Source organism: Leptosomus discolor, chromosome 2 (assembly GCF_034619465.1).
Source record: "Leptosomus discolor isolate bLepDis1 chromosome 2, bLepDis1.hap2, whole genome shotgun sequence".
Lineage (NCBI taxonomy): Eukaryota > Metazoa > Chordata > Aves > Leptosomiformes > Leptosomidae > Leptosomus > Leptosomus discolor.
In genome coordinates, this window is record NC_141392.1 from 25,308,626 (window position 1) to 25,330,820 (window position 22,195).

The window sequence follows — 22,195 nt, forward strand, 5'->3', positions numbered from 1 at the left end:
CTAAAACAACGTAGAAAATGTGAGGGTTTGCAGTCTTTTCTCTCCATGATGTTCACACAGCATGTTTGAGCATGCACAGATGCAGCTGCTTAAAGAGGAGCCAGGTAGTCATGATGGTTGCATAAACTAAGTGTCCAGATCCTGGTAGGTCACAAGCAATGAAGCTAGCCATGTCTTGTTACTGCCTTGGGGATGAACAGCATTGGGGCCATTTTTTCCCATAGACACCCCAGCAGGAATTCTCACTTGGTGACTGAAAGGTCTCCTTGTTACCTCTTGGTCTTATATGGTTACACTGCAAGAGCTGAGCACAAATCCTATAGATAATGACTAATCATCTAAAAAGATACCGTGCTGATTTTCCCAGTGAAATGTAGCAGCTACAGAAAATCCATTTACAGCCTGTCAAGGATGGGTGAAAGAAAGAAAGGAAAATCACAAAGGAGCTAATTCTTCATCTTTTTTTTCCTTTTTAGTCATTAGTCAGAGCCCATTAAGCCCAGCTACGAGTCCCCTATTAAAGACAGAAGACCCCTGCAGATATAATGGGGAATTTGAACATGAGGAGACCCCTCGCAGCAGTCTGTGCACTGCCATCTGCCTACCAGCAGCTTACTGTTCACAATGCTTCATTACCATGAGCATCTTCGATTAGGGATCTTAAGCCAGCTGTGCCCTCTTGGTTTGAGTCTTGCAATGTGTCACTGCAGAAATACAAATATAGCCAGTCCACTACTCTCAGGTTGTCTGACTAAGCAGCTTTTGGCTGAGAAAACATCCTGTCATTTCACCATTGGGACCAAATTTTTATTTCAGATATAATCCTGCAGTTTTAGCATTTCCTAGTTAGGGCTACACTTCTAATAATCCAAGGACAGATTTGGCCCTTGCTGGGTACATGCTAGTGAACAGCTCAGAAAGGAATCCACAACTAAGCCTCTTTTTTTCATCCTGGGAGTTAACAAAGGGATGACAGGATGCACAAAAACGGACAGAAAATAAAATGTTAATGACACTACAGGATCTATTCTTTTCTCAGTACACAATTAACCAGACATATTCTGCAAGAATTTACTAAATCTAGTACTAAAACTACTTGTCTTTTCAAGGGTATGGAGAAACATTCCGTAACCCTGAGTCAGGTGTTACTGGTTGAAAGACTATATGATATAGCAGTAATCCCACATGCTGTAATTTTAGTACAATATTGACCAATGCTTTGGAACATAATTCATAACATAACACTAGATTTTTATTTACTACTTAAGAAATGGAGTCAAGCCTTCACAAAAGCTTCCTGACATAAAATATATTAGCTGCAGAAAGGTGGCCTCTCAGGGCAGTAAATGCGGTGCCAAAAAGTAAGTAACTTTTTGTTCCTTTGCATGGAAATAATGTGGCAAGCTCTTGTAGGCTGACCACAGATATCTTCCTCTTCACATTCTGCACACACTCAGCTCTATACTGCATGAGCTGTTTTTGTTTGCAGATGACAGGGTTTCTCAGCAACATGAGAATGTGAAGTACAAACAGTATGTGTCAATAAGAACAAAGCAAAAAGTCAGTCTTGGTTTCCTTATCCTTTCATGCATTTCCCATACTATGGTTTTTGCCTGCAGATTACCCAACAATTTTCAGAGCTCGTCTCAGGTGCACTCCCCCTGCGTACACAAAAATACCCAAAAAGAGAAGGGGAAATAAAGGGCATAAATATAAGCACATAGTTGAACTGTTTCTGCCTCACATGCAACTACACAATACAAATAAACACATGTAGCTCTTATTCTCTATTACTGGGAAAATTTCACACCTGATGCAGTTTTAGGTCTGTTGATAGGCAAAATTGCAGCTTCTTAGCTTAGGTCTAATATTCATCCCACCTGGATATTATGAGTGCTTCTGAATAATTGTACAGGTTTCATCTGATCCAAGAATGGATAAGTTAAAAAGGGCTCTAACGATCAGTTTTAATGTTCTGGGAACATGCATACTAGAAAGCCATTTGTTTGGGTTTTTTTTCTTAATGGTTGTGTCTTGCAGTAGAACCATTGGTCTCTTTGGCCGCATTTGACTGCAAATAACATTCCTCAGTACTGATGTCACCATATTAACTAGCTTTTAAATGCAACTCCCTGTCTCTGAGAGCTGCCTCTTCACCATCACTGAAATTAATTATCTTTTGCATCAAGCCTCAAACTGATATGCAATAAGGTGAACTACAGAAAAAATGGTACAATGTAGCCAAGACCAAAATTCTGTCTGTCATTTACACAGCCCCTCTTAAGCCTAGAAGCAAAAGCTGCCTTGAGACTCAGCACTTTTGGGAGGGTCCAGCAAGCTATCTATACCATACTTACTTACCAGCTCTAGCTTTGTTTGCAGAAGTTGAAACCAAGTGGAAAACAATACCAACAAATCCTCGCCGCTCAGTTCAATTTGTCCTCAACGGCTTATCTTGGGGAAGGAAAGAAACTTGTTGCTGGACACCCTCCATGCCTTCACAAAAGGAGTACAAAAGAAGGAAAGAAGTCATGTCTCAATTTCACTATTCCCAGCAGGCTTATGTCCTGCATACTGTCAATCCAGTCCTGAATATTTATATCACTACCAGTCAACAGACTGTGTTCTTTCACAAACTGCCAGCCAAAGTGATTTCTCACAGCCAAGCAGCTGCTATTCTTTCTCTGTCCTTTCCAGGGCTCAACTACACAGTCACTAGGTAAGGCTAAATAAGGGGGAAATTCATGTGTTCTTCTTAAGTCTCGAAACAAGAGAGCAGACAGATTCATCCACAGTCACAAAGATCAAGGGCACAAGAAGCAACCAATATTTTGATCCACGATCTTTTGGAAGAGGAGTTGTATTAGGAGACTTTATAGAAAAAATATTAACATTTTGGTAGCGAAGTCTGCGAAGAGGATGGTTTGAGCATCACAACAGAGATGACATTTAGCTGGCCACATGCCTGCCAGCTTGAAGGGATCAAATACTCTGCCTGATAGAGGAGGTGATGGATTTCAGAACAGTACAGGAACTATAACTCAGCACTTCCAACACAGTGGATGTCACCCTGATTGTTCATCTAACATGTCCACCACATGACTAAAGAAACTGGGATAGAAATTCTTTTTGTCAGTGTCATTCCTCTATTTTGTTGTCTCTTAAATTACCATATGACCAGATGGGATAAGTGTCAAAGTTTTAAATCTGCAGCATCTATCCCACTCTTTCTTAGCAGGATGTGAGGAATATGACATTTTACTAGTAATACTTGAAGGAGTAATCTTGTAAAGAGAGTCACAGATCTATTCTGCGACTTGTTCATCAGACAAGGGCTAATTCAGCCTGCTTGCAGTATGGAGCCAGAACCAACTTCTCAGAATGTTTTTTTCCCCCAAAACTTCCCTCTAATTGAGGCAATTTACTTATCCAGGATAGTTTAATTTTATTTTAATAAATTGTCTTCTGAAATTGTTATGGAATTTCCTCATATTCTACAGAAGCAGGGTTCTCCTTATCAACATCAAATACAAATCTTCAGATGTTAATTTTTATTCCTCTCCAAGACTGTCCACTGGTTTTGACAGTGGGCCAGACTCAAGGACATTATCACTCAAAGAAAATAAACTTCCAGAGAAGCATGTTCATCTTCATATTCTTTAGCATGGTTCACAGACTTATGACAGTGACATTTTCACAGGAGTGTGACTCCGAGGTGAAGACAGGATCATCTTTGAAATGTGATCGTTGAACAAATAGAGATTATTACATAAATTCTTCCTTGTTCCCTGGATACTGAAAATCACATTATTTTGCTAAAACTGAATGACTAATATGAAGACTTTGAAATGCCTGTACCATACAGTTCAGAGGAGACTTCCTGTAGTCCCATTAAAAATAAAAAAGAAAAATATGACTGCTATTATTTTTGTCTCTACTGATCAAGCCTTGCTCCAGCTGGGCACACTGATTTACCCCTGCAAGCCAGTATTTCCTTCTGCCACAACCAGCTAGATCCCCTCTTCCAAGACACAACAGAGAACTTCCTAGAAGAGGGAAGACCCATAGTCCCTTCTGCACTTCATGTGTCCCAGGACTCAGAGGCCATGTGCCTGGCATTCAAAGTATTTCCATGTCTGCTAGAGCAAGCTGCAATTCAGGTGCCAACAGATAACACCACCACTACGTTCTGTAAGGACTGGAGTTTTGTTCCTGTACAGGATTTAGCTTTTTCGCTGTCATCTTCTGTTATAAGGCCCAATATTTGCTAAACTTCATCCTCAGTCCGGGTCTATGATGGACTCCTTTGATAGCATATGTACGCATGAGCCATACCACTGTATATGTATCTCAGTTCTCTATATGTCTAGAACAATAAACAGAAAAAAAAGTTGAAGATAAAAGTATCCCCCCCCCCCTTTTTCAAAAAAAAAAAAAGCACCAATATTAAGTTAGCTGTGTTGGAATAGGCCCTAGGACCATGTTTAGATCAAACAGTTATAACAAAAACTAGGAAAAGATAACAGCTACCAACCATGGAGCAATCTGTGAGCCCTGTTCAAAGGTGTAAAAAGAAAAGTCTAGAATATAAACCTTACTTTTTTCCTGCTTCTGAAGCAAAAGGCAGAATGGGAATGAGATCAACCTACTCCAGTCACTCCTAGACGATGGATGACTTCATTCATTCAAGTTGTAGCATTCCCTGAGGTTGCCAAGACTCAGAGGAGACAAAAACTGCTTCTGCAAATTCCAGCATAGGTCTACAGGCTTTGCACCAGAACAAGACAGCTCTGCAAAGCCTGGTGTTTTGTTACTTGGGAAGCTCTCTGGTGCATGGGAGACAGATATTACAGAAAGTCTTACGTGGCCCCATGGACCTTAACAGAATTGGAAATTGTTGGTTCAAGAAAGTATTGAAGCTGTAAAGATGCTTTACCAAATTTGGCCAAGTTAACTTCAGACAGTTAACAACAAACAGATTCCAACAATACTGTGTTTTCCAGCTCCCGGTGTCTTCTAGCAAAAGCAGGAGTACAGTTTTAGGTTTCTAGTTCTTTTATGCAAGGGAAACCTCTGTTATTCTGGTGCTACTGAAACAGAGAACAGTTTCTGCAAGCAAAAGAGGAAGAAAGCTGCAGTCACATGCAATGTCACACAGATGAAGTCATATACTGGCATAACAGCAAGTGTTGTCGGTTGTCAAAGGCCATCTGTAGCCAGCAGACTTTAACTGTCATCCTGGAAAAAGATGCAAACAAGCTTAATGGGGGATTGCATTATCCTCTCCCTGGCATACAATCAAATGAAGCTTGTTCCCTGAACAGATATAGAAAACAAAGGGCCACATTCTTTCATTTTCTTTTTTTTCTTTCTTAAAAAGAACATAATTATTTTTTGGCAGTTGATATATTTTCAAAATTACAGGAAAAATAGGAAGAACCAAAGAACTCCAGAACTGCAGAGTCACTTGTCAAATGTGAGTTGTGTATACTCACTTGCAGCTACAGGGAGAGAGGGGTTGCTCCACTGCTTGCTCTGCAGAACAGACTCACAGACTTTTGATTTGAGTCATTTAGGGGGTTGCTACGTAAGCAATTTGACACTGTTTGTGTGCTTTCTCTGTGTTTAAGGGTGGGGGGAGTTATTCTTACAGGGCCAAACACACTGTGGGAACTGCTGGAAGAGGACACTAAATGAGAGACTCATTCCTTGGAGCCGGAAATGGATACACAGAGATGTTGCATTAAGCATTCCTGAGGGAAAAGTACAGTGATGGCTCCCAGTACGCTTGTGTATCCTCCAAATCAACCTGCAACAGAAGACAGGAGATGTGCTTGAGGACAGGTACACATTCCACCATGTGTATGCCCCAGTGATGCAAGAAGGGAAATATTCCTTTTCCATATTCTAGGAGGCAAAGATAAATGTGCTTGTTTGGTTGGTTCTAGTGCAGGCAGGGGCCACAGAAGAGGAGCACTGAAAACTGAAAAACGAATCTTGGGATCTGTGCCTGGTACTGATGCAAATGAAGGTGAAACTATACAAACAGCAGCACAATCAGACCATTCATCATTCCTTCATTAGCAGCTTTTCTTTGCAACACCACCACCAAAGAAAAAACCCTCCCTCTTTTTATGAACGATCAAGAGGATTGAAAAGAAAGCCTAATTGGTGAGTGTACAGTATGCACACTGTTTGTAAGACCGTTTGTTATGCAAATAAGATAGTCCTGAATCCATAGGTGGTGTTAGTGTAATTCAATTTACACAGCCTTTGTAATATAGAAATTTATTGAGTATGTGATATGGAATCTTAACTTATGGCAAAACAGTTGCCTGCTATGAACAGAAAAGCTTCCAGCCGCAGTGCTAAGCAGATACAAACTCTGCAATCCAGATGAAATCAAAGACCTGTTATCTTGCTCAGGTTTACAGGGAAGGTCAGATGTCCATAACACATACAAATCTAATACGCTGGCCTTGTTTACCCACATGACCACAATTACTATTAGTGAAAAATGATTCAATTGTTGTAAAATGCTTTACATTCCTTTAACAGAAGAGTTGTCTTTTATGTTCTATTCATTTGGACAATCTAACATTAAGGTTGTGTTTTCATCTATGTGTATAAGACTCTGGGCTAAGATTTGCCTGCAACTCCCCACTAAGAAAACTTGTCTTCAGCTTCTCATAAACCTTTGCATCAAATTTTTCTATGCCATTGGCTGAAAATTTTGTAGAGCTTTTCAGCCAACAATGATTCAGCTGTTTCCAAGAAATAAGTCAGAGAGAAAAATACACTGTCATAGCAATACTAAAAAGGAAATCTAAAGGGGGTTGAGTTTTTGTTTTGTTTTGATCTTGAAGAGCATGTAGCTGGTAAGGTATGCATTTTGTCGTCCCCGAAATAAATTTACATCTAATCCTCAGAAAAATTCTGACTCGTACTTTGTAGAGTTTCTTGAATTTGAAGCTGCTAAATCTCTAGAGATCCCAAGGTCTTCTACAACTCTGTATGGAATCAGACTGTGCAAACACTACCCACTTGCAGAGTGTGAGCTCCAGGGACTCACAAGGACTCTAATCTGTAATTGCTGAACCCAGATGCTGGAAGGCTGGGCACTGAAAATGAGGTCAGGAACCTCCCTGTCCTGCTCACAGTAACCTCTTCCTCAGCACAGTCAGCCTGGAGAAGGTAGCTGTTTTCTTCAGAGTGCACATGTGAGACACAGATTGACAAAAGGGCGTTATGAAGGAAATGAGCAGAATGAGATAAGCTGTCTTGCCTGCACAGCAACAGACAGCTGATTCTACCTATTCAAATAAAATAAAGCATTGCCAGGCTACCTACAAAGATCACAGATGGGTACTTTGGGCAGCACATCTTGTTTCTTACTTTCCCCTTTTTGTTCCAATTGTAATATTTGTAATACTCATTAATGCATCACAGTCACTAAACTGTTGATCTATGGTATGATGATGCTGGAGAGATTTCTGTGCTCAGTTTCCAATCTTTAACCACAGGGAGACAGGGAGAAAAGTGGAGGCCACGTGTTCAGCTCAGACTCTTTGAAGGAGTGCCTTGTATCACATTGGGATACTGCCTCTGGCTGACAGAGTAGCACTCATGCAATTCAAAGTATGCTTGCATGTCAGCCGAAACAGAGTGCCACACAAGTAGGATTAAGTGAAATTAATACTTCAAAAAGCAAGTGCAAAAATACCAATAATCCATAAGTGATATGAAGGATTGCTTCAGGAAAAATAAAACAGGAGCAGAAATATCATTAAATTCTGTGGAGGCATAAGGAGGAACAAAAGAAACTCAAGACAAAAAGGGATTAAGTCTTTGGAAACAGACCAGCAGTCAAGGATTCTTTGGATTTAAGGTCAGCCTTAGCCACTGGCTGCATTGCAGAAATCGTATCTGAACAGATTAGAACAAATGCAGATTTCAGCATTGTGGTGCCTGAGCCTGAATACTTGCCAGCCCTGTCCTTGATTTGACTTATGCTTAACTCTAGGCCAAGTCTGAATAGCACTTCTTCAAATCATGGCTGATCAATAAGGATCTTTAATGCATGAGCTGCCCTATTATAAAATATACAATACAGATAACTGACAGTAGGAGACAGACGAATTCACAGAAGAAAGCTGAATTTGAACATATGATGCACTATTAACTTATGCAGTGTGTGCTTGTGTGCCTGGATCTTACAGATAGCTGGTAACATGGATATGCATACGGTTTTCCCACAATCAAGTACTAGTAAAATAGAAAAGGTAGACGGAAGTTTGGTTATAGCTGGAGGTTATCTGAGACATCTGTGCCAGACATAAAAGCCAGAGTAGCTATATAAAGATGACCAGGTCCAGAAATTCACAAGTTATTCTTCCAAAATATCTTGTCAGTTTGGAAGGAACTAATTCCTCTCAGGCAAAAGCTGAGGATACAAAACGACAGGAAGCAAAACTGGAGAAAACAGTTCAGATGAACTGTCCGTGATGTTTCTAAAACATACACGGGTTCAAACAGAAAGTTCTCGTTCTAGCTAAAATTAACATAGCTGGTACTTGTCAACCCGGATTTATTTCTGACTCTGTTTTTACATCTATCTTTACATGAAAATAAGATGCCTTTAGAACAATTTAAAATGCACCACTGCTGAACCTGTTTAAGCATGACTCAGAAGAAACATGACCTGCACAGCAGGAAAACATAGTTCTTGCACTGGGATTTTACAGTCTCAGGTCTTGGTTTTCCATTGTTCACGTAGCTCTCATTTGACTTCAAGAAGACTATGCTTAGGCAATGGCCAACATGCAAGGGAGCACACTGGGGCCTAAAAGGACACAAACCAGGATCAGGAACAGAGCAGGGTGCTGAACACTGGGACGGTTTAGTTCACTTGCTCTACAATTTAAGTCTTACAAATTGGAATTATATGCAAGAAGAGACAGGAGAGATGCTGAAGCCCTTGACCACTGTTAGGTGCAGTTCTGAGAACAACAGTGAGGAACAGTAACCAGCTGATACAAAGCTTCAGATGGACTGCATGGGCGAAGGCCTGAGGAAAAATGAGTCAGTTGGCTGCCTTTATTCTAAGTGCTTGTTTTCATCCTGAAAACCACAAGCCCTAAGCAAAGGAAATAGAGCCTTGCACTTTTTCTTTGGAGGATCTGCTCATCAGATCTCATCAGATCCTCTGCTCAGCAGAGCCTTGCAGAATGCAGCACACATGCACAGTGACCAAAGCTCACCAAAAGCATGTCTTTATAATTCCATATTGTTTCTGTAGGTAAACTATTCTCAACTTCAAAAGTTGTGAGATTTACTCATTTCAAGTCTGCTTGGTTTTCCTTTTTTAAGTGAAGCTTACATTTGCTAGATTATTAATAAACAAATTTTCAGGAATAAAATAAAGAAAGTCACAAAGAAAACTAATGAATATTTCTGACAGGCATTTCAGCCTTAAAGAACATTTACTGAGAAGTCTGTGAGAGAACAACATAGTCACATTTGCTCTTTGAATTGAGAGGCAGGGCTAAAGCCACATGCAAACGTAACTCGATTTAAAACTGGATACCTAATTAAACTCCACAGATTAGATCAAAAGAATTAAAAACATTTTTTCTCATTCATCATTCTCAGGAACTTAGTTTAGTAGTATTGCTATTTTGATGCAGTTTCAAGATCTGTTTTAGAAAGAGAATGGATACAAGACACGATCCCCTTTTACTTCAGCATGCCTTTTTGCCTAGTTGCTGATGCTAGCGCAGCCCTTAAAAAATTAAAGGCTTTCTACAAAAATTACTGGCCTCACCTAACATTTGTTATTCACAACTGACAAAACTTTTCCTATAGCACACGTAACATTTTCCCTAGATTAAAGAGGGAAAACCAGAACTAGATAGATCCTTACTGAAGCTTGAGATACACTGTATAAAAACCAAACCAAGTTTTAAATGAGCCCAGCTTATTTGACTGAAACCCGGAAGCTCTGCAGCTACAGCAATGCTGAAGAGAGTCTGCCATGGGCTAATTTTCCCTGTTTCTGGGCAGTCTAGTTCAGGGTCAGGTTGGATACCTCTAAGCTACACTGCAGTCTCCAGTGCAGACATGTCCTGAGGGAGGAAAACCAGTGACTTGCTAAAGCCCATACATTCAGTCTACAGTTTCCAAGACTATGCTATTGTGATTACATCACCCCTTGATTTCCTTTTTAAAAAGAGTCTTTTCAATGCTACAGCTCAAAAACAAAGTAAAAGGACAGCAACAGAAGTACACTGGTTTCTTTAGTTCAGGGACACTAACTGTGGTGAGACATCAACAGTTCTTATCAACAACTCTCATTTGTATATCCTTAAAAAGAATAAGAAATTTAGCAATTCTTTAAAAGTCTTTGTGGACAAACTAATAATGAGTACTGATTGCTAATTTTCACTAATACATGCCTGAGGAGCTCCTAGACAGTAGCCAAGACGATCTATCTGCAAACAAGATGTCCTTTTGACTGGATGTTAGTCTGCAAGAAGAAACTAATTTCAAAGCAAAGGCACAAAATGACAATCATACTGATGCACTGAAAATGAAAGAGAAAAGAGAGTATTATCTCAGGTACCTAAGAGCTTGCCATATCTGTTAGCACTGCAACAGGAAAGCCTAGTGAACTCAGGTGCAGCATGAGATATTTCAGGAAAACGAGACATTACCATGTACCCCAATCCCTCATTTCCCTGGATAAGGGATAATTTATTATATAGAATTTAGGAACAAAAATATGAGGCATAGTCTTTCTACATTCACGACAAAAGTTTTTATCACACAGGGTGAATGGAAATTCCCTTAATGAGCAAAATGAAAGTCTGCCAACAGTGATGCCAAAGACAGAATAAGTACCAAACAACCAGAATGAAAGAAGATTCTCCTTATTTCTAGCCTTTGGAAAATTCAGAACTAGAACTGAACTTCAGAAAGCCTCAAAAAGCCCCTAGATGTGAGGAAAGTTAAGATCCAAATTAAAGCTTCTCTTTTAGGATGCCTGAAGATAACCGCTATGCACATATACAGAATTATCCTATCCTGAAATGTGGTCATTCAAAAAGAAGTATGAACATCTCCCAGGATCACACTCAAACCAATTGAGAGTGGGTCTTCTATTTTTGGGAAGTGAGTTCAACACCTGCCAATACCAGTCTCACACATAAGTAGAACTACAGCAGCAATTATTGAAACCGTCATGCCTATGTTCCTTACATTCAACTTTCACATTAAAAACTGCTAATAGTTCATTACATTACTTGTGACTAAAAATGACAGTAAGCCAAATAACTAAAAAGTAGCAAAATTTCAAACAAATTTCCATTTAAAGGTAAACTGTTTCAGAAACTTCGGGTTAAATGAATCACAGATGCAATTTGTTTAGGGCCATACTGTGACTTACGGAAAAACTGGAAGTGAAAAGCCCAGTATCTACCTGTTTATTTTAAATGAACACTGTTTGTCAAAAGAAGAGGATGCCTTTGTCAGTGTATGTACAATGTCAACGACAGCAGTGTTTGGCATCTTAGCTAGGTACTCTTATTCTGTAATAAGAAAGATCTTAATCTTTCTGTTGGTTCAACACTGTCTCGGCACTAGGGTAAGATTTATTCTTCCAGTTTCTTCTACGATAGGTGCAATAATTATTCCAATTTTACACGGGGGAGAATGGCACAGAGACAAATCATGTCACTTAATTAGCATCCACAGAAAACTTGACAGCATAGTTCCAGGTTAAACTTTGTTCTCTAAGCAAATATATTTATTCAGCATTTATCTCTGTCTTTATCCCAGGAGACATGAGCAGCTCAACAGGTATGTTTGGAAATTGCTGCTTCTCTGTATTCAGCAACTACAAACTGATGCACCCAATCAGGCAATGCAGGGCTATGGCAGCTGGAGCTTCTAAATATGTTTTAGACAAGGACATTTTCAGTCACAAGTAATATCATTAAGTCCACTGGGGCACAGCTTTTTACAGATAGTCCAAGCAACATTTATATCCACTGACTTCAGGGGCAGACACACTTAGCACCTCAGGGTGTCATGCCTGGAAACTAAGTTTTATTTTCTCTAGCAGCAAATCAAGATTGGTATTTACAGCAGAGAGCTGTAACAGAGGTTGCATAATGTTAGCAGAGTGCTGTGAGCATGAAATACACCTCATATCATTAAAATGTGACAGATGCACCTGCAGAGAACTCATTAATTCTAATTTCTATTCCTGTTAGTCTAGAAATATTAGCATATAATTGTTAGTTTCTAAAATATTCTGGCAAACTTTTTTTAACTGAAAAACTGTGTCAGCATTTATTTTTGAATATCAGATGAAGTCTGTTCTCTTGTATGCCCCTCAAGTAATGTGTTACTATAACCTCAATTACCTAATAGGAAGCATCAGAGCCTCAGCAAGAAGGCTTTCTGCAAGCCTTTAAGTAGGAGCTGTGAAATTTCTTCTCAGTAAACCTAAACGAAGAAACCTTCAGTGTGACAAGAAAATTCAGAATGGACTATTCTGAAAATGAAAACCCAAACGAATGCACATGTGATACACAAACAGACTGTATGGCAATACCACACGTATTTTGAGATTGTATTGCAGTGCTTGTCATGGAGCAAAAGGCTGAGTGAAGAAGCAGCCAGCAGCAGCATGTTGTAAGTGCATTGTTAGCTGTAACTGCAGTGTGATACAAAGAAATCCAAAGGAATTTGCATATCTTCTTTCCTTAAAGAGCATGCTAGTTGAAGAAACACTAAATTTCTCTTCCGATTTTTTTTTTTTTTTTAATCCCTGAAAGTCTCAAGATCAGTTCAGTCTACACAAAAGCAAAGCCCGGAAGTAATATCAGACTAACCAACAGCTGTGTACAAAAGCCCTGCAAAAATGAATACATCCATCTTAGTGACAGATACAGCTTGCATTCACAAACACTGCTTCCCTGGTAAGAATGGGAGAACAACACACATTGTTCTGTACAATAGCATATGGGGACCAGGAATTTATTGTACGTTTCCCCAAACTGTAGTTTTGGGGACAAAATCTTCTATCAGCTTAGACCTCTCAGCCTGTCTCTTTAGCATCTGGTGACTTGAAAGCCTGACAAAGAAAGACTCCATTTAACCAGAAAGATATCGAAAGATGTGCAAACAAAGCACAGCAGTATCTTTGCAAACACTGCATAAGAATACCAACTGTGTATGAGAAACTAGACTATGAAAAAGAAACATAGCTTCAACTCTTTCATAATGGTTAAAACACAGAGATCTGCAGCAATTACAACTCTGGTCAATAGCAAAGTTGAAAGTAAATATATTGGCCAATAGATCTTTGAAGGAAATAAGCTGTTTAATTATTGAATTATTTTGGGAGGAAGCTAAAGAGAAGAGAAATGCATTAAATAAATGTGTGGGAACGTAAACACTTGCATAGCATGTCATCACAAGTGTGAACAAGAGGTATCACGATGTGGTTTTGCTGAGCTGTTTCCCACAGCATGCGATTACATGATTAAAGGCTATATAATAACCCATGTACACAGGAGGGATGAACTAAATTTACATAGGCAAATCCAGGCAAATTTACCTCCCTGCTCACTCATGCCTACCTCATTTCTGATTATTTATTTTTTATTTAATTGTTCTGTTAATCTAGAACACAGGTCTGTCTTACTGAAGCTGAGGGTTGTCTTTGTTTATGGAGTAATATGATAAAACACTATACAGCAGAATGCCTCTTCTAGTTACCCCAAAAGCATCTGCTAGTCAAAGGGAGTGTCTTGCAAGGTTTTTCTTCCAGGTATACACAGTGAGTTGCAACATTTTACATAGTATCTGAGATGTTTTACTGCTTCAGTTTTTCTTTTAATTCCAACTAAATATTCAGAGTACACATCTACCTCTGACTTCTTTTTGTTTGATTGGATTTTTGAATCGGCACAATGTGGTGTTTTACCATGAACAAGAGTTCACTGTCTGCTTAAGCTTTTCAGGCAGATTCCTACAGTATCTTGCACTCTGCAATTTCTTAGGAACTCGAAGTCCCAACTGAGTAGGATAAAAGTCTTTGAAACAAATCACGGTGCATAAGCAAATAGCATACTGCATTTCTGAACAACTGCTAAGTAAGGAAGAAAACGTTATGAAAGGATAACATTTCATTGCATTAAAGGGTAGCATGGCTCAGACAACATTTTTGACATGTCTGTGTGATGAACTTCTGCTCAGTTTGGCACATTTTCCTTGTGCCATCCTGAACTATACTGAGAATTATAAGAAGTGCTTTTAAAAGAGTATGCATGGAAGAAAAGAGACAAAGGGGCTTGTAAAGGTTAAACAAGTCTGACAGAAGCCATGGAATAAATGGAAATTATATACACTAATTTTATACTTTCAATCCAAAGTGCAACTTCTGCAGAGCAGTGATATGCAATTTATACTACATATTAAACATACATACATAGTTAGCACATTACATGCTACAATACATTGAGAACAACATGTTTTAAGTAACTTATGTTCCATGTACTATGCAGGATTTTATCTGCAGGATTAATGAAAGGTATTCATGCTACTCACAGTAAAGCTATTAGTATAAATGGGACCAACTCCTAGTGTCACAGACAGCATAGTGCTAAAAGGTTTAATAGGCTATTTGGCAGGAGACAGACAGAATAGATTCAGCTGCTAAAATTGTGACACTGACATTTTGCCCTTCATTACCAGTGTTCTTATCTTTCCCCATAGAAATATCAGTGTTGGATGGTGCAAGCTGTCAGTCTGGGTTTCTAGTTAGGCTGCACTACAACAGCCCTACTTCACAAAGAAAAATTTATTTCCCAGGAATATTTGTAATCTGTTGCTATTAAAGGTTTAATTAAATACAGCTTTAGGGCACTAATTAACACATAATAATTACATGCTCTGACTATCCTCTGCACCTGTAATCTAGAAAATATACAAGAATAAATAAAAATGGGTTCACAAAGCATATACATGTCATGGCCTCACTTCCTTCCCATTGAATTCCACAATAAAGTTCTGAAAGAATCAGGCAGAGAACACCACCCTAGAGTATAAACTGCCTTAAAAGTAAAATTTTATATCTTGACAAGTTGGAATTACACAAGATTTTTAGTATTAATTTATGGGTCAGTTTTATTTCTAGTCCTACTGACATTTTAAGGCACATGGGAATACACCAAGGAAAGGACATCTGAATAGAACCGTGAAGACACACTGGATACCCTGAAACAGTTAAAAAGAAAGATTGGGGTCAGGGGGGAACCCAAAACCAAGAAGAAAGCTGTAAATCAGATAACAGCCAATATAAATACTGTGCTTTTCCAAATCAGAAAAGGGCCAGGAAGTTTTTTGCAACCTTCACAATTAATAGGCCAGAGTACTGTTCCCAGAGTTCTCTACTCCCTCAAGAATGCTTATCTAGTCCATTTTTAATCCCTCTGTGTGTTTCACCTGAGTGCTGAGAGCAAGAGAAGAAAGCTGCCACATCTAGGCATCCCATCTTATTCTCTCTGACATTTATGAGAGTAAAGAAATGCTTGAACATATGTTGCAAAGCATGACTAAGCAAAAAAATTCATTCCTGACATACCATCACCATTACACCCACCCAAGCAATTATTTATTTGCAATTAACTGGCCTTATGTAAGGCTTTAGAAGGGTTTTATTTACCATATGCATTTGTTTCAGACAAGTCACTACTTTTGAAGTGAAGCCACACCTGGAACAAGGAAATTTCTTCCTCCTGCCATGGGCATTACCCTCTGGAATCCTGCAGTGCTTCTCTTCCCCTGTCACTAGCACCGCAAAGCCACTTCTGGCCACAACCGACCTCCAGACAGTTTCAGTTCTTACACATAGAAATGGGTGTTGTCGATTTGATGCATTACCTGTTGTTCTACGGATTAATTTAGGAAGACATACTATACGGAGCTTCTTAAGAGCGGCACGTAAGAAAACGTTCAGGTAACCACCCCAGCAGATGACACTGGGTCCCAGTCACTCTGGTCTCGGCACTCAATGTTCTTGGGCGCCATCTGCCGGCACTTTATTAATTAGTGACAAACTAATGACAAAATGCCCAGGTCAAAATTGAATATTTTCTTCCAAAAGGCATTTTCTCTTTCAGAGGTGAAAGTATGTTCACCCACAACTTTCAGCAAAGGTCTAGAACACGGATCTTTCTAGTCTTCCTCCACTCCCACTCGTGGCAGCTAAAGGTGGGCCAGGAAAGCCCACCCAGCATGGGACACAACCCCTCCCACGGGTAGAGAAACTCCAAGTAGCACCTTGGCCTTTCATTACAAGCCTGTGATCTGCAGCCAACCTGCCTGTTTCTTACACCCTTGTCCTAAAAGGCAAAATTCAGCAATGCAAATCGCCATGCTCGGAAGTTTCCTACCACCAACAGCAAATCATCACAGCAGCTGAATGTGACTTTTTGTCCAAGCTACTAAAACCTACAATACATTCTATTTATACTGCTGTTGTTAACCTACTATATGTCTCACACGTTTAGACAACAGTTGATCCTAAGCCACCAAATGTTGGTCTCAACTATGAATATGACTCTAAGTCTGTGGTCATTCTGACCAGCAGTGTAGACTGTGATTCACCTTCTTAATCAGAGCTAAAAGTGTGTATTGTGCCAAGACCAGGACTCAAAACCATGAATCCCCATTTCCCCGCAACTCAGAAACACACGGATCTAAGATTCCAGTTCATGCCTGTTCCTAGTCCAGACATATCCTCTCTTTGCAGACAACGGCACCATACACTGCTCTAGAAAGAATGAACTGTGGTTTGTACAGGTCTGTCATTCAAAACCCAAGAGAATAAATACCTCTAAGAGTCAGATATTCCTATTAGGCTCAAGAGAATTAGGCATTATTCATGTGTGACAAACAGAATCTAAATTTACAAGTGTATGAATCAAGAAGGGAATTTCTAGAAGCACTTCAGAATGAGAAGACACTTTAGCTGTCCCTCTTCAAACAAACCTTCTGCCACATGTAGGCTCTGGAATGAGGAAGAAATTCAGCTCTGACATTCTCTGCCAATGACATAAAACTCAATCTGGAAACAGTAGCTAATGAAAAATACAATCCTGTTCCTACAACCACAACTATGAAGACAAATTGAGTATAGTCACTGAATGGAAATTAGAAGTATTTTTAATAGCTGGGCTTACCAGAAGCAAGTGTACAACTATTGAATCTTGTCATACATTTTTTTGCCAAAGGATCAACCCTAAGTATAACTAAAACCACCACTGTAAGTACCTCAATGTAAAGAGACATGTACAACTAATGAGGGGTGTATCAATCCTTATGCATAAGAATATTTATTCCCATACTTGGTTCTGAAGGAAAATTCTGAATTTAACCTCCCTATTCAAATATACCAGGAGCAGCTGCCAGTTCCCAATTGTACTTCAAATCCTAGCCTGGAATACAACTGTTGGGATTCAAATTCATACAGCCTTACTTGTCTGTGAGTCTAATTAAAGATCCAGACCTGCTGCAAATGGAGGGAAAGCAATGCTGGTTCAGCTGCACATGACACAGCACGCTGACTCTGCATCACCCATGCTCACCCACAGAACATTTGGTAAATCACCAGTCACCTTTCTGGTCTTCTGTCCAATCCAGTTTCAAATATCCCAAAGGACAAAACCATAATCTCCCTTAACGACACTTCCATAATATTCACACTGTTAAGAAATACCACCTCATAATCAGAATAATTTAGCTTCTCTGAATTTTCAGTTCATTTCAATACTGGTATGACTGTAAACAATTCCATTCTTTGGGCTTCTATCTCTCCTACTGAAAAGCTCAGTGAAAAGGAAGTACACCAAAAAAAGAAAAAAAAAGAAAAAAAAAGAAAAAAAAGACAGACTCCCCTACAGGAATTAAAAATTAAAGGCATAAAAGCTATACATTCATCAGCTGAAGGGCCCCTGGATGACAGTCTTTTCTACCTGAGAAATAAAGATATGCCTGTCTTCTGACACTCCTTCAACCTTTTTTTTAATGGATTTGTGGTTGTTTTCTTGAACATTCCCTGCTGTTTACCCAAAAAAATCTGCATTATCTGGTTTTGCCAGCTCAAAGATTGCCTACGTTTCCTTAAATTTCTGTATCTTCTGTCCTCTCCTAGGGTTCTCTCCTGTTTTGTTTCTCTCCCATCTGAAAGTTTGGAAACAACATTAAACTTCCACCTTATCTTTCCTCCTTCCTTACTTCCATGTGGGTCTCCTTTCAGCTTCTTTTCCTTACTGTGCAGCTTTTTCCTCCCTATCTGCAAGATACTCTCCCTCTCCACTCTTCTGTTCTTGAGCCATCCATTCTTCCACTGATGAAAAGGGTAACAAAACAAAAGCAAGTATTTATGTACCTGATGACAAGAAACTTCCATTTGTATGGAATAATATCACGCACCCATGGTACAAAGTTGCAGCTTTCCATCAAATGTGATATCCTGGATGCTCTGCCATAAGACATTAAACACCAATTAAGCGCCCTGGATTCCTGGCACAGAGTCACCACCCCTTTCGCCAGCTCTCATCTCCTGTTCTTTCCGTAGCACTCTCATTACAGAGTTCTTTACTTCACCTTCCAGGTGACTCCTAACTAACTTTTATTCCCCTTCTGACACCTTTCCACTTATCTTACCACGTCTTACCCTGTTCTAATGAAATCTATTTATTCCTCTTATGGATTCTAATTCTGCATCTTATTCCAAAGTATTCCCTTTACCTGGACTGATACAAATTTAGCCAACTTCAGATGAGGCGGCAAGTGTACAGTCTTGAATGAATATTTGTTCTGAAGCAGTGGCAAACCCACTTCCATCAGTGTACTGCAGCCTTTGGGAGTGCTACACAGCCCAGCCCAGCCCAAACAGCATTAACGAGTCTGTTAACGTCATCGTCCTGCTGCTGCCGTCTCCACCTATGTTAACGGAAAAATGCACAGGAAGAGGTTATGATTTCTATTACCATGCTGCACAAGAGCCCCGATCATAAACCAGACTTCATTGGCAGGGTACTATATATAGAACAAAAGACAATCAGTGCTCCAAAGAATTTACTGTCTAAGATGAGAGACAACATATGTAAATTTTCTACAAGAGAAGTAATGAGATAATAATATTGGCCAACATGAAAAGTACTAATCATCATATAGTTGTGATCAAGATTTTTGTAGGCATCGCTGTAAGAATTCATATTGGAACTTTCCAAAAATGGCTACAAAACCAAACAGGTTGATCAAAACAGTATTATTCATCACAATTAAGAAAAATATAGTTGTCGATAGAAACTTTGCAATGCAACTTAAAGAGTAAAATGCTTCTTTCTCATATGGACTGTGTCAGACATATCGTAAAGCTTGCCTTTTTTTTTTTTTTAACACAAAATTGCTAACAGGACACAGCAATAAAATGTATATGAAGGAAAACCTGGATTCTTCGTAAGATGTCATAAAAATAAAGGTTAGTTTGGCCAATCAATATTAGTTCATTAGAAATCAGAATTGCAAAGACAGAACGCAGTAAAGCCTACAGAGTATTCATGTTCTGTTACTGATGAAATAAAAAGTAACAGCTATTAAAACAAATGATAATAAAGAGGTAATGCTTAGAACTAAGAAATATTTATTTTTCACCAGTGTTAAGTTTAAAGAAATTTCAGTAACAAGTCCTCGCATTTAACAGCTTTGCTAACGTTATCAATATTGCAAATGCATTTGTGGAAATACTGCTGGAAAGCATGTGGGGTTGGTTGGTTTTTTTAATATCTTCTCTACTCCTAAAAGAAGATGATCATAGACACCATCTTCCCCTACCTGGTAAGCTGGTTACCAAAAGCTTTCATATGACAAGAGCCCTAAGATACATACCATGGTCTCCTGAAAGCCAAGGGGAGAAGATGCCCCAAGTGCTGACAACAGCTCCTAGAGGTCCTATTGCTTCTCTGAAGGATGCAAGTGTGTGCCAGAACAGCTTTGCTTTTGGCCCAGCAAAACCTCAGCTTGCGTTTCACTAGATCAGATACCTCATACCAGGCTTACCAGGTAAAGGCACCTAAATGACTCCTTAAGAATGCAGTTCCAGTATACAGAGGGATATTAACACTATAAAACACCACGCACCTCATTTGATCTGCTCACCTCTTTCAAAAGCCAAGAGAGGGAAAGAAGCTACTCCAAATGGCAAACTTAGAAAGTAGCTTAATTGAAGTGCCTTGAAGCAGCCTCTGGTACCATTGTCTATGCAACAAGAAGGGCAAATGTCTTCTCTGAGACATATACCAATATTCTCCCTCCTCTTTCCTCCATCCTTTCTATAGCCCCTGGGAAACCTCTCTCCTCCCACTCCTTACAGTCTCCTTCTGTGCTTTTCTGCTGCTGAATGATCTTGTTGCCTGAGCAACTGAAGCTGAGGAGGGGGGCAGGGAGAGGGTTCTGGCCCAGTTGCATGCTATCAGCAACAGCACTGCATTCTGACCCTGCGATGCACAATAGCGATGGTGGCAGCCTCAGGAAATGAACAGTTCAGCCCAGTTTAGGTGCCTTGAGTTGGGTGTAACCTCCTAACTAGCGCTGAGGATTTTGCAGTCACCTTATATTTTTGTTCATGTATGAATAAAATAACCTAACACTCAAGACTGTCAAACAAGTAGTCATTTAGCTTACACCCCCCCCCCTAGATTATATTCACAAAACAGACACATTTGTTACACTTTAATTCTGGCCCTAATAGAACTCAGAAGTACAAATTAACTGGTAATTAATCTCTCAAATCAGAATAATCCGCTCCAGAAATTTCAGATTATTATGATGTGTCTCTTTCTCTCTTTGCTCTTTTCATTGCGTATTTTGGAATTCAGAAAAGTAACCAGAACAAAAGCATCTATCAATGACCTTTCCAGATACACTTCAGTATTTGTACTTTGCTTTCTTTTCATCTTTGCTGTCTGTCTCCTGGTATTTGAACAATATCTGATAAAATGAGAATATAGTCTCAGTGCTATTGCTGTACAAGAAATAATAATCTCTGCGAGATATCCAGCAGAGATTTCTTTTCTAATACTGTTTTATTGAAAAAAATCCTTTTGTTTTTTAAAAAATAGTATTCTGCTCATAAGGTTTTGTGTTCCTACAGTATATGAAACACTACAGGTTGCCTCCCCCCTCCAATGATGGCTTATGATCAAAATGATTGTAATTATTACTTGCTGCTCCACTGATTGCATGAGTGAGGGCTGTGCAGATTTTCCTGCAGTTGAGCAAAGTATCACTTTGAACATAAAGCATAGAATCTTCTACGTTGATACTTCTTAATAAGTATTAGGATCAGTCTCCTTAAAATAAAAAACAACAAGGATTGCAGACCTAAATGAGTGGAGCTACTATGACATTTCACTCTCCTTTTGGTTATTAATTAATTTTTACTTCTTAAGTAAAAACACAGAGGTTTCAGTTACATCAGGGGTTAATGGTGAGTTACTGGAAAATGATTTGACCTTTTAAATTCGATATCAATGTGAGCTTCATTGAAAATTAATTTACTCCAGCTTATCAAATCTGCCTTCAGCAGCTGCATGCTTGCTAATTCTGTTCTCTGCATTGTATTTATAGCACTTTTTAATTTAGTTTTTGGACTATGTTTATTTTTGTTGAGCATAAAACAGAGAACAACTGGAGTTTAAGCTTGATAAAAGCCAACTACAAAAGCTCGGAAACTAATACTTCATTTTTTGCTCTGTTATCTTCAGAGATAAACTACTTCCATTGTCAGCTATCCAGCCGAATAGTCAGAGTGAGTATCACTGGAGCAAAACAGAGTCCAGAATTTATGGCTTACTACATTCAGTGAGAAGCTTTAATTAATGAAGTCTAGAGGGCTGTGACTAGACAGCAGATTCCATCACTTCATTTGGAATAAAACTGTCATGATTTCTCAGCGTATCTGGAAGTTTCAAAAACATCTGTCAAAACAATGTTAATACATCTAGGACTTAAGTAATTGTGCTTGGGAGAGCTTAGTTAATTGGTCAGTTACATCCAGTGCTGCCTCTTCAATAGCTCTTTCTGACTAATGGCTTCAGCAACGATGCAAATCAGGTGA

At 39.1% G+C, this 22,195-nt stretch overlaps 1 long non-coding RNA gene across 1 annotated transcript; it reads right to left on the reverse strand.

Annotated features, from left to right (window-relative positions):
• Nucleotides 1-1,481: 1,481 nt before the first annotated feature.
• LOC147415942 (uncharacterized) lies at nucleotides 1,482-19,094 on the reverse strand. The gene is made up of 3 exons (XR_015183374.1): nucleotides 18,823-19,094; nucleotides 2,362-2,496; nucleotides 1,482-1,661 (listed from the first exon to the last, which is right to left on the reverse strand). It is a non-coding gene; the product is annotated as an uncharacterized LOC147415942 (long non-coding RNA).
• Nucleotides 19,095-22,195: the final 3,101 nt, after the last annotated feature.